The 11,882-nt window shown below is 38.6% G+C and overlaps 1 long non-coding RNA gene across 1 annotated transcript; it reads right to left on the bottom strand.

Annotated features, from left to right (window-relative positions):
• Positions 1–926: 926 nt before the first annotated feature.
• LOC129875997 (uncharacterized) lies at positions 927–2,900 on the bottom strand. Its single transcript, XR_008763269.1, has 3 exons — positions 2,862–2,900; positions 2,213–2,259; positions 927–1,022 (listed from the first exon to the last, which is right to left on the bottom strand). It is a non-coding gene; the product is annotated as an uncharacterized LOC129875997 (long non-coding RNA).
• Positions 2,901–11,882: the final 8,982 nt, after the last annotated feature.

Here is an 11,882-nt window from a genome sequence, read left to right as displayed (position 1 = left end):
TATCCCAAAACCTGCATGCAGAAAATACCAACACTGCCTCACAGGGCTAGCATATATATTTACATGTCATATCACAGCCGCACAGGGCTTTCAATGTCATTTTTTTATCGCAGCCACACAGTGCTTTCAACGTCAACAATAATATAAAAATATTAGACTTACCTCATATGTCCAACTTCAAACTGCAACTATTGCACTTCCTGACTGCTTTCCCTTCAGGTTTCAGCTTTACATTTTAAATAATACTTCACTACCTTACCAAACGGATATCTTCCGTGCCTTCACTTTACTTACCTGCGTGCTTTGTAACTTTCTATGTCATCAATTACTCTCTTCTGTTGGTGTCATCCTTCTGTTAAGATCCAAGGTTAGTATAAGGAATTTTTTTCCTATGACTCAGATCTAAAGCACGATCTCAGATGTAGAAGAAAGGTAACATCCTAAATGTCCTATAGCTTCCTGTTTATAGATGTGGCGCGCAACACATCGATAATCAAGACTCTATTAGACACGGTCTGCAGACACTCCGAGGACGAACTGCTCTGATACCACTTCTGTCACGACCCAACCCCGTAGGCCACGACTGGGGTCCGACCTGGACCCCCCGTACATATATCTATTAGATGAGGTCACATTGAATCGTAAATAAGACAATATCATGTAACAGAGCCCCACTGGCGATAACATTTTCATAAACTGTAGCCCTTTTCGTTTGTATCACAACATGACAGGGCACGCAAGCCGACAAGGCTGCCATAACATAATAATATATATCATATATCATGTAGACCCAGCTTAATCAAACTGACATACACAACCCACATATACATGTCTGCAGACCTCTAAACATATAAATGACAACATATGGCGGGACAGGGCCCCCGCCGTACCCCTGAATGGATAAAACAATTTCTATACATCCGTGGACAGTATCAAAAACTAGGCTCCGATACAATGAAGCCTCTTCCAGCTGAGCTGCATGGAATCCTAAGCTGACGGACTCCCAAAATCTGTACCCGTACCTGCGGGCATGAACGCAGCCCCCCGAGAAAGGGGGTCAGTACGATATGTGTACTGAGTATGTAAAACATAATATAAAACAACTGGAAACATATCTGAGATAGAGAATCAGGGGATAAGATATCAATTCAGAAACTTGTACCTGTACTTTATGAATTACAAAAACATGCATGTTCGAGTCATATCATATAGCCGGCCCTTTCGGGGGTCCGGTGAATCATCTCTGTAAAATCATCTCTGTAAAACCATCATGGCCCCAGTGCCATCACCACCTTATTACAACACATCATCATATATTTATACACGTATCCTGGCCCTCTATTGAGGGACTCAGTGAATAATGCAGTGAACTGTGCACGAGAACATATCCTGGCCCGGGACTCAGGGAAAGAAGTGTTACAATATACACGAGTAGAGTAGTGAGTAACTATATGCAATTTAAATCATTATCAGAGACTCGATAGAATAAGAAAGTTAAGCTTTTATTTGAGAACCCGAGTAGCGGTGTAGTCATCTCGAGTGTCCTCTAAATGCCATTATGGGCTGTCTCAATTATAATCTCGGGGCTCCTAGACATGTACTAAAGTAAAGCCAAATCGCTTATGGAACCAGAAACATTTGTTAACATATAGTCTGTAAGACTTGGAGCCTGTACATTTGTTACCTTTTTAACATATAAAAGTTTCCAGGGAAATAGTTCGATTATTATAAAAGTTCGATATTCAGACGTAAATAAGAGATGCTAAGAATGGAGTTACGCTGGAACTCATATCATGTTTAACCTACAACTAAGACACGCCAAAAGAAGAAAGAGAATAAACTATATATGGTCTGTACTTTTCTTTATGGGATCTGCATACACATATTTCATACCCGGCCCATCATGGGGCTCGGTGAATCATTATGGCATCATAATCTCACTTTCATACCAAACACGTATCAAAGGAAATGAGAGATAGCTTTCCAAATACTAGTGTTTAATACATAGAAGCCTTACTAGGCAATACTCAATTCTTGCAGAAATTCCAATACTAAGCAGTGGATATGGGTTATGAGGCATACTTGGAGTTTTGGGAATGGAATTATCCCCACATTCCACACACACTTCACTTAAGGCTAAAACTTGCCAAAAGGAAAGAAAGATAATTGTACGTGCTTATACCAAAACATGCCACAAGAAAGCTTTACATACCTTTTGGGAGTTACCCTTTATCCTGCTCGTCTCGTCGTCTTCCGAACCTATTCAATATGAAAGTAATACGAATATCAACTACTCTTAACTTTCCAGCATCTTGGATTACGCCTTAATGTTAATGGAATCTATTGCCTTAGTTGTTTCCTCGACTAGTCCTTTAGTTTGTTAAGGCGTTAACGAAAATTGGGCAGCACCTCCCCTATAATGTGCCCTATCCAAATTTCCAATCAGGTCCCTAAGACCTACAGCCAACCAACAACAACAACCTGCAGCAATTCATACCAACAATATACAACATACACTCCAAACAACTTATTTCAAAAAATACGATATCTCAATAGGGCGTCTAGCCTTTATTTTGTGACGCCTTTAATTATACATAACAAGGGGTCATGTGGCTTCTACCAGCAGCACCCTAACCCACATTAGGACATATTTAGGCCCTGCAACAACAAGTCACACCCCTGCAGAGCAACTCACAAGAACAACACTTTGTTTCGACAATAATTCAACCATAACGACTACAAATTAGTTTATTCCGAACGCCAAGTATTTCTAAGCCATTTTCATATTTCCATCCACCAATAGGGAGTGTAACATGCTCCATCAGAACACATAAAGCTCAAATTAAAAGAAGAAATCTTACCTTACGTTAAACTTGTCAAACTCGCCAAAACTATCCAAAATGTGAAATCTGGACAGCTTACTGTTTTACCTTGTCGCTTCGTTTCGAAGGGGTAATGGAGGGAAACAGGATTTACGTCCTTCATAAAAGTTATAGACACGTGTATTAGGGTCGCAAACAATTTCGAATCATCCCTACATCAATTTTGTACAAAAAGATATGACTAAAATACTCACAGCTGTCCGTGTAGGATTTCCAAAACCAAATTTGAGCAGTACCTCCTCTACACTTCATCACCACTTTTCAAGCTGATACAAGTGGAACTGGATTTTGGAGTCTGAATGAGAGTTATAGAACCACGAAATACCTTTCCAAAACATATTAAATCACTTGAAACGAATCTGTACACAAGAAGTTATATGATTATTACTAACCACTGTCCCTTCCAAAAACGGGTTTATTAATTAACGTTTTCTCTTATTTTCTCTTCCAAATTCCAATTGCAAAGCTGGAGTTTTACTTCCATGAAGGTCTTAAAATACATATATACATATCCAAGTACTTAAGGTACACCGTATATAATTAATTCACGGAAGAAAATTGGAAAACAAACCTTTAAACTTCAAGAACCATGGCTGCTTCTCTATTTCTCTCCCTCACGTTTTTTTCTCTCTAAGTTGGCTGATGTTTTGATGGATAACTGAAGTATATGATATATATCCACATATATATGTGGCTTTAGGGTGTGACACGTGTCAACCCCCAAGAGGTTACACGTGTCCAGCCCCTATTGGGCCACCGTATCATGCTGCCAACTATGGGCTGCCACGTGGCAGTGGGGTCCACCCCCCCCAAGCAGGTGGGTCACCTGCTTGCTTGAGGTTCTGCCACGTGTCGCTTCTTCATTGGCTACCACGTATCGTCTTTTTTCCCTTCCTCGTGGGCTCGTAATCTCGTCTTATTTTATGTACCTATGTAATCCGTGCTACGTAAGTTTGATATATGCTTAAGTAGCTCAAGTGCATATGACTTTTAACTTAGTAGCTTACATAGGTAAATCGAGTCCTACGACTCATTACTTGGCCTCCAATTCCTTCCGGACTCTTATGATTTCATCTCCAACCTTCTCTAGTATGGGGTATCACATTCTCCCTTCCTTAGAGCCGTTTGATAGTGTCGTAACTTAAGTGGCTCACATGCTAACTTCTAAGTAACTTAAGGGACATTCCGAGTTTAAAAAGGGTGGGGTGTAACACTACTAAACTCCCAAGGGTATGGCCTAGATATCAAGAGTAAACATAGGGGAATTGGTGAGTCTAGAAAGGGCATCGAGACGCCAAATATCCAAGTAAAACTGAGCATATCCATGACGCTTCTAATGCTTCAAGTAGAAAAAGTAGTACATCCCTGATGCCTCATAAGTTTCAAAACAAGTAATCAAGTAACCCAAGTGGTAATACTCCTGTTAAAACCTAGTTTAAAAGTAGGGAAAGTATGAGAACGTTATCGAACCACAATATGAGTAAATATGTTCAGTCAATGCAAGCATGCCATCACTAGTATTCAATCAAGGTACCTATAGTTTGAAAAGTATATCAAGTCATACCATACTAACAAAGCAAAGGAACTAACGTGGGGTGCAATCACTCTTGAAATCTGGGGTACAATCACTCTTCAAATACGGCTTCGGGCCACACAATGAATAATAGATGAGCAGGCATCAAAAGCCTATCATTAAGTAAAAGCAAAATAATTGAGACATCACTCATAATCAAATAGGGGGAGAAATATCTCTAGGTATGAAGCCCTACCCCAAAATATGCCATCTTATCTCTCAATAAGCACAACTAAGCCAAACCTATGGCTAAAATTAGTCTCAAAGGTCTCCAACATTCTCACTAAGTTAGACCAGCCATTACAAGCCCTATCGAAAGCTACGCCTAGCTATAGGGGCCTAGAATAAAAAATAAAGCATTTAAAGCTCAACCCCAGCCTAAGTCCATCAATACCAATCCTTAGAAGGATAATTTCATCAAACCATAATGCAATCTAAAACACAATTATAAAATAAGGATCTCAAGAGACTACGCTAGTCTAAGGTCCAATCGGAGTTAAGGAAATTAGATAAAAGGAGGAAGGCCCTAAACCCAGCCAATACTAGCTTAAATCATATGCAATAGATACTTGACGATATCTAAAATTACTCAGTCAAAAGAGGGAGACTGTAGCCTACATTGAATCCAAACATGCACGCTCTGAATCTACTAAAATGAGGCTTTCAACCTCTGAATCTCCTCCAAATGTTGCCACGCTAACAAAATATTGATCATATCATCAATACACATATTTTGACACAAAATTTATATTTTCTGGAGATGGGAACCAAAACTGGGTCTAAACGAGATTGTGGGACTTTATTCGGAATCCCAAATTCGAATCTATAAAAGGTACATTTGAGCATAACAAACTTGAGGTCAAACTTATAGCACAATTCGATGCTCAAAAAATACAAAAATCAGCCCATGCATAATTTCCCCATTAACAGATAATTCAAGAAGAAGGACAATCCCTTAGGGATATTTACCTCAATCAACGCAAGAGGCCTTCGTGAACGCGGTCTAAATGGCCTGTGAATGTAAAGGATAGAAGGATTGACATTCGTGAATGCGGCCGCAGGCCCGCGAATGTGAAGGCAATAGGAAAGAGCTTCAAACATGGAGAACAAAGGTTTAAACCTCCGCGAACATGGCCCAGGGCCTGCAATCGCAAAGGGCAAATCCTCTTATGCTAGATATCAGCTGGAATGCTGATATTCATAAAGTTCAAATACTCCAACAAGATTCCCAAAATTTGTGCGGAATCCCAGGCACGCAAAAGAAATATGCTACCCAACTAAATTCAATGTTACAGACTCAATGGCGTATTCAAAATTCTCATACAAGGTTATTTTAATGAAAAGTGAGTCGCACACCCAAGTTTCCTTTTTAGCAAACTTCTACCATAGGCCTCTAGATTCAACCGGAAGCATCGATAAGAGAACAAAGGGTTGTTCTAAACCAAAATCGACATTTAAGAGATAACCAAAATGATGAAATTTCAATCCCAGCGTATTTTCAAAAATTTTAACCAAAGTCAACCATATGCCAAATTTTGAAGGTCAAAGAGCCAAATGTGCCCATACTCGTACCGATTACCTTGATACTCATGCGAACCATGCTAGTACACTAATTTGTTCATCTTGGAGCTGATAGAACCATCATTATTCCAATTTGATATCATTTACCCCAAGTTATGATTGAAGTAAACTTTTCAAGTTATAAATGCTCTAAAATAATGAAACAGACCTAAAACCCAAACAAATGACCAAGCAACCCAACATTTAGTGATAGCAAGTCCTAAATGAATTAGGGTCACAACAGAAATGATCTAAAAGATGAAAAGGTCAGAAGATAAAAGAAATGACATGCAGTTTCATTACAAATCTGCATTAGAAAAATATGTAGAAGTGCAGTATGAGTACCAAAATACGAGGTATGTAGTAGAAATCATAGGCTGACCGAGCTCAGAAATATCATATATATATATATATATAAGAGTAAACATAGTATTACACTACTAACTAACAATTTAATAACCACTAATTGTAAGCTTGAACAGAGATAACTCACACAAGTATCATGAAGAGAACACCCAAGTACATGGAAGAGTACAATCACATAAACAAATAGAATCATGTAATATTGTGGCTTGATGCTGAAAAAGTAAAACTAAAAGGGGTCCTCGAGCTTCCTAAAATAAAACTTCAGACTCATCAAAAGTAATTGTATAACCTGTATATGAGTTTATGGGCCATCCGAAATGATACCTCTTACTTATCAATAATAAAATTGTAAGATGTAATCTTAACCTAATTCAACGGGATGCCTGCAATAGTACCTTAGACTTACAAATAATAACTAAGAGGGTGATATAAATCTATATAACTAAATATACTCAATGCTACATGAGTCATGCTTATTTCAAGAATTTTTCTACATTAACCGAATAAATTCCATTTTACCAAATTAACCGAATTAATCCCATTTTAGGCAAATTAGCTATATAAGTTCCATTTTAATTTTAAACTATCAAAATAGCATATATATGAATATTCACTTCAAATCCAAGTTCCTTCAATAAAGTACAACACGGGTCTTACCCCCTTTCCATTACCAAGAACTAAGTCAATGTCGCTAACACAGGTAATTCACATTAATACAATCCATCAACATATCTAATGTCCATGGCACATATGCATCATACCAGAATCAGGCAAACACTAGTCATAGAGTAGCAGTACTAACCTAAAACTCCAAGCAGTCCAAGTAGAAAGGCATCTAGCCCATCAAATATAAAAATAGAGCAAAAAAACCAAGGACAACAATATTAAGGCAACCAATCAACTCAAGCATTCAAATCGCATAAAGACTAGGTTTCATATCACCTAAAAGCATACTAAGGACCTAAATCATCAAAAAAATCAAAAGACAAGCTAAACTAAGGCTAAATGGCTAAATATTAGCTGAAATTCATAGACATGGCCATTTCAATACTAAAAAATCATAAATCCTAAAATCATAACCTATAAACCTTTCTAACGATCCAACTACTCTTATAAATATACATCAACAATCTAAACCAACAGTAAAGGAGAAACTGTAACCTAGATCAAAGTCGAAACAACACCTGAAACTCTATTCTAGAGCTTTTTCTTTTTTAGAGCCTCTGAATTGTGCCACACTATCAAATTAGAGGAGAAAACATCAAAACAACAAAATTGATACCCATATTATAATTTATAAACTCATAATTTAAATTGGCTAATATTGGACCTTAGACCCATGCACAAAATCTCAAAAACAATTTTATTCCAAGATCCCTATGACCTCAAGGAATTCATGGTGAAAAAATGAGCACAATCTGAGCAAATATCAAACCACAATAGCCCCACCACTATAAGAACAAAAAATAATTAAAAATAGAAAAAGTGAAGAAATTAACACAATTGTTGGTTGTGTTTGTCTATGCAGGTACCCCAACTACAGCCCCCTCCTGGAGAATGCATTGATCTCCATGATCAATCATTCTCAACTTCACCAATGCAGCTGGCAGACTCCCCATGCTAAAAAGACTGCAGTATCTTGGGGCTGCTTTGGAGCAACACACTCAGCTTGCCAAACACATTCTCAACTACTAACACATTCCAGCAACAACTCTATCAACCTGCAACAGACAAGAAACATATACAAGTTTGTTGTTTTTGTTTTTCTGTGCAGGTACTCCAAGAGGCCTAACCACCTCAAAACAAAGACCAACAAGCAACCTAGGGAACTTGCAGCCACCTGCAGATTGGCAGCTTTGGGTTTGGTGTTTTTGTTTTTGTTTGTCTGTGCAGGTGCAGATCCTCATAATTGTAAACAATTGGATACTAAAGCATGGATCATCTCTCCATGCATACCAGATGCATTCCATCAACATCTGCAACAGCTCCACCAACTTGCAGCAGCCAAGGAACAAATATAAGCTAATGCTACAGCAACTTGCACACCTCTTTGGTTGTATGTATTGTTGGTCTTGTTTGGCTGTGCAGGTACAAGAATGAACCACTTCAAAGCAAGGACCAACAAGCAGACTAACTACAATGGCAGCAACAAGGAGTTTGTACAACAGAACTCTTGGAATTGTTCTTATAATTGTGAGCTTGCTTGTTTGTTTTCTTCTTTGTTTATGCAGGTTTTTGGAGATACAGCCCAGAAGGAACTCCAACACCCTCATAGACAACATCCAAGGACCAACAACAATATCATGAGCAGCTGTAAAAGGTTACACCTCCATCAACTCCAGATACATACTGTGGGAACACAGCACCAAACAACTACTCAGCCACACACCAAACAACAACTCAATCACAGAGCTGAAGCTGAAAGTGCGGAATTGAAAGATGAAGTTCAACAGCATCAGCAACAACAGATGCCAAAACCAACACACCCATGTACAGCAACCTCCAGACTTGGTTGCTTGTGTAGGTTTCTGGTTTTGTCCATCTGTGCAGGTGTAGGTCTGCAGCAATCATACATTTGGACCGCCATGCAGGTGTTCGAATGCAGCTACACTTTCTTCCACAACAAATCAAAGGTTGTTGGCTACTATAACTCCATATACTTCCTATCCTTCCAGCCCCCATAGCTGGTAATCATGTTACTGATACAAAGGCATATTTCACCGGGATTTACTTGGTACGACAAGACTAAAAAGAGCAAAGATGAAAAGAATTTCCCATCCCATGCGAGATAGAAGTTTCGTATACTTGTTCTTCTTCAATATAGCTATGTCTGGTACGTAGCATAGTTGGAATAGGACTAGGTTACTTTTCTTTTTTCTCATGGAAGGGGAGAGTCGCCCTCATTTATGCTTTCAGAGTTGAATTGTACCGGGAGGAGTCCTCTCACAGGTTTACTGCTTTCTAGTTATAGTTAGTCTCTTTTTTGTATCGGGGATGAGTTAGCCGACCTTAATTGGTTAGTCGACTTATGAACCACCATAGGATCGGAGGTAAGGTTTATGTCCCCCTCCTTGTATTTTTTATTTTGATTATTTATGTTAAGGCTTGGGGGTGTTGCTTAACCCCTGACTGTGCACGAGAGGTGGGAGCCTCGTGTAGGGTCTGTTCCCATAAAAAAAAAAAAAAAAAAAAAAAAAAAAAAAAAAAAAAACAACCCCAGAATGTACCCACGCGAATTTCCAACACCCTTTAATAAGAATCACCCCGTTTGGCCAACTAATACACTAAAAATCAAAAAAATTCTAAGTTGGGAATAGGGAATTGCAATCTAAAACAAACGTTTAAAACCTCACTGATGCTAGGCCATTTGGTCTTTAGGAATATGAAGACTATCCCTGCTAACACGAAGGTTATTCAACTGACCCTTCGTGAATGCGGAGCACTGAATAGTGGCCTCTGCAAACGTGAATCTCCTCCTATGATCGCGAAGCATGGGCCAATTAGCCTCCATAAATACGGACATCCTCCTACAAACCTAACGCATAACATGTTAGACCTGTGTGAACGCAGCCAAGGGACCTCAATTGCAAAGTACAAATTTAGTTGCACTAGCACCTAAACATCATCAACTCCTAAGGATGATAATACCCCCTGTCGGAGGCTCGAAACTTGTTTAAAACCTTATCGACATAAAAAAACCATGCTACCCTATTGGAAATGAAAATCCAAACTCAACACAATTGATGAAACAACCAACGAAGGTCGTCTTTTCAAATTTTTGACCATAGTCAACACTTACAAATAATTCACACAATGGAATCGAAGCCACAAACTCACCTTAAAAACCTAAGCAAAAGTCATTTGAAACCAAAATTTGCGTTTTAGAGCTAATAGTGCTGTTGGAATTGCAAGTTGAGCACATTTACGAAGAATGTTGACCGAAGTCAAACTTTTTCCAAATTTTTATAACTGAAATGCCTAATCACACAAACTCAAATGATAGCCACGAATCCCAAATCGATTATCAGAGTAGACAAAAATAACCCTTTTAGAGAGATGAAACTGATAAAATCATCATTCGACATCAGAATCACTGAATGTTGATAAAAGTCTACTTTTTCAAGCAATGGGCCTCAAAAATCGCAAAACTAACTAAAAAATCACTTGTCCTCCTCAGGGAGTGTGCCATCCATCCCAACATGTTATAAATGCTATAAGTTATGGGGATGGGTAAATTAGTAAACTAATGCAAAAAATAGAAAAATGACCACGAGGGTCATTAAACTACATCTACTACTAAAAGGAATTTCATCCTCGAATGTAAAAGCAAAGGAAATACCTAAATGCTTGGAAAGATGAGGATATCGGGTCCTTATATCAAGTTCGTCTCCCAAGTCGCCTCCTTAATCAGACGATGTCTCCAGTGGACCTTCACGAATGGAATCTCTATTTTTCTCAACTTCTTATCCATCTTGTCCAAACTAGCCAAAGGCACCTCCTCGAAAGCCAAGGACTCATCCAGTTGAAAGGAATCCCACTGAAGCACGTAACACTAAAATGGAATATACCATCTCAATATATAAATATGGTAAATAAGGTGAACACCCGATAGAACTGGAGGCAAAGCTATCAAATATGCCATCTCATGTACCCATCTTAAGATCTCAAAAGTACCGATGAACTTGGGGCTAAGCTTTCCCCTCCTCCCGAACCTCATCACGCCTTTCATGGGAGACACCCACAGAAATACCCGATCACCAACTATGAACTCTAAATGCCGCAACCTCCAATCAGCATAGGTCTTATGCCTACTATGGGTAGTACGAAGGAACTTCTAATCACACAAACACTATCCAAAGAATCTCACAATAGGTCGGTGCCCGATGGACTAACCTTAAAGGCATCAAACCAACCCATATGAAATTGGCACCTCCTACCATATAACTCCTCGAATGAGGCCATCTAAATATTGGAATAATAGCTATTATTTTATGAAACTTTATGAAAGATAAGAACTTGTCCCACTAACCCTCAAAATCAATAATATGGTCCTGTAGTATGTCCCCTAGAACATGAATAGTCCTCTCAGCATGACCATTAGTGTGTGGGTGGAATGAAATGATGAGCATAACTTTACTACCCAACTGTCTCTGAATAGAACATAGTTAGGTGAATTAAGTACCACGATCTAAAATAATGGACACTGGTACATCATGCAAATGGACAATCTCTCGGATGTAGATCCAAGCTAACCTCTCTAAACTGTAAGTATTCAAAACCAACAAAATATGAGAAGACTTGGTCAATCAATCTATAATGACCCCAAATAGCATCAAACCTCTGAATAGTACATCGCAACCTACCACAAAGTCCATATCTATCCACTTTTATTTTCACTTCTAAATAGGTAGCTACTGGGTCAAACCACCTACCCTTTGGTGCTTATACTTTACCATCTACAATTAAAGTACCTATCAACAAAAGCTAAAATATCCCTCTTC

Source organism: Solanum dulcamara, chromosome 2 (assembly GCF_947179165.1).
Source record: "Solanum dulcamara chromosome 2, daSolDulc1.2, whole genome shotgun sequence".
NCBI lineage: Eukaryota > Viridiplantae > Streptophyta > Magnoliopsida > Solanales > Solanaceae > Solanum > Solanum dulcamara.
Note: the sequence above shows the minus strand (reverse complement) of the source record. Positions and strands in the feature narration are given on the sequence as shown.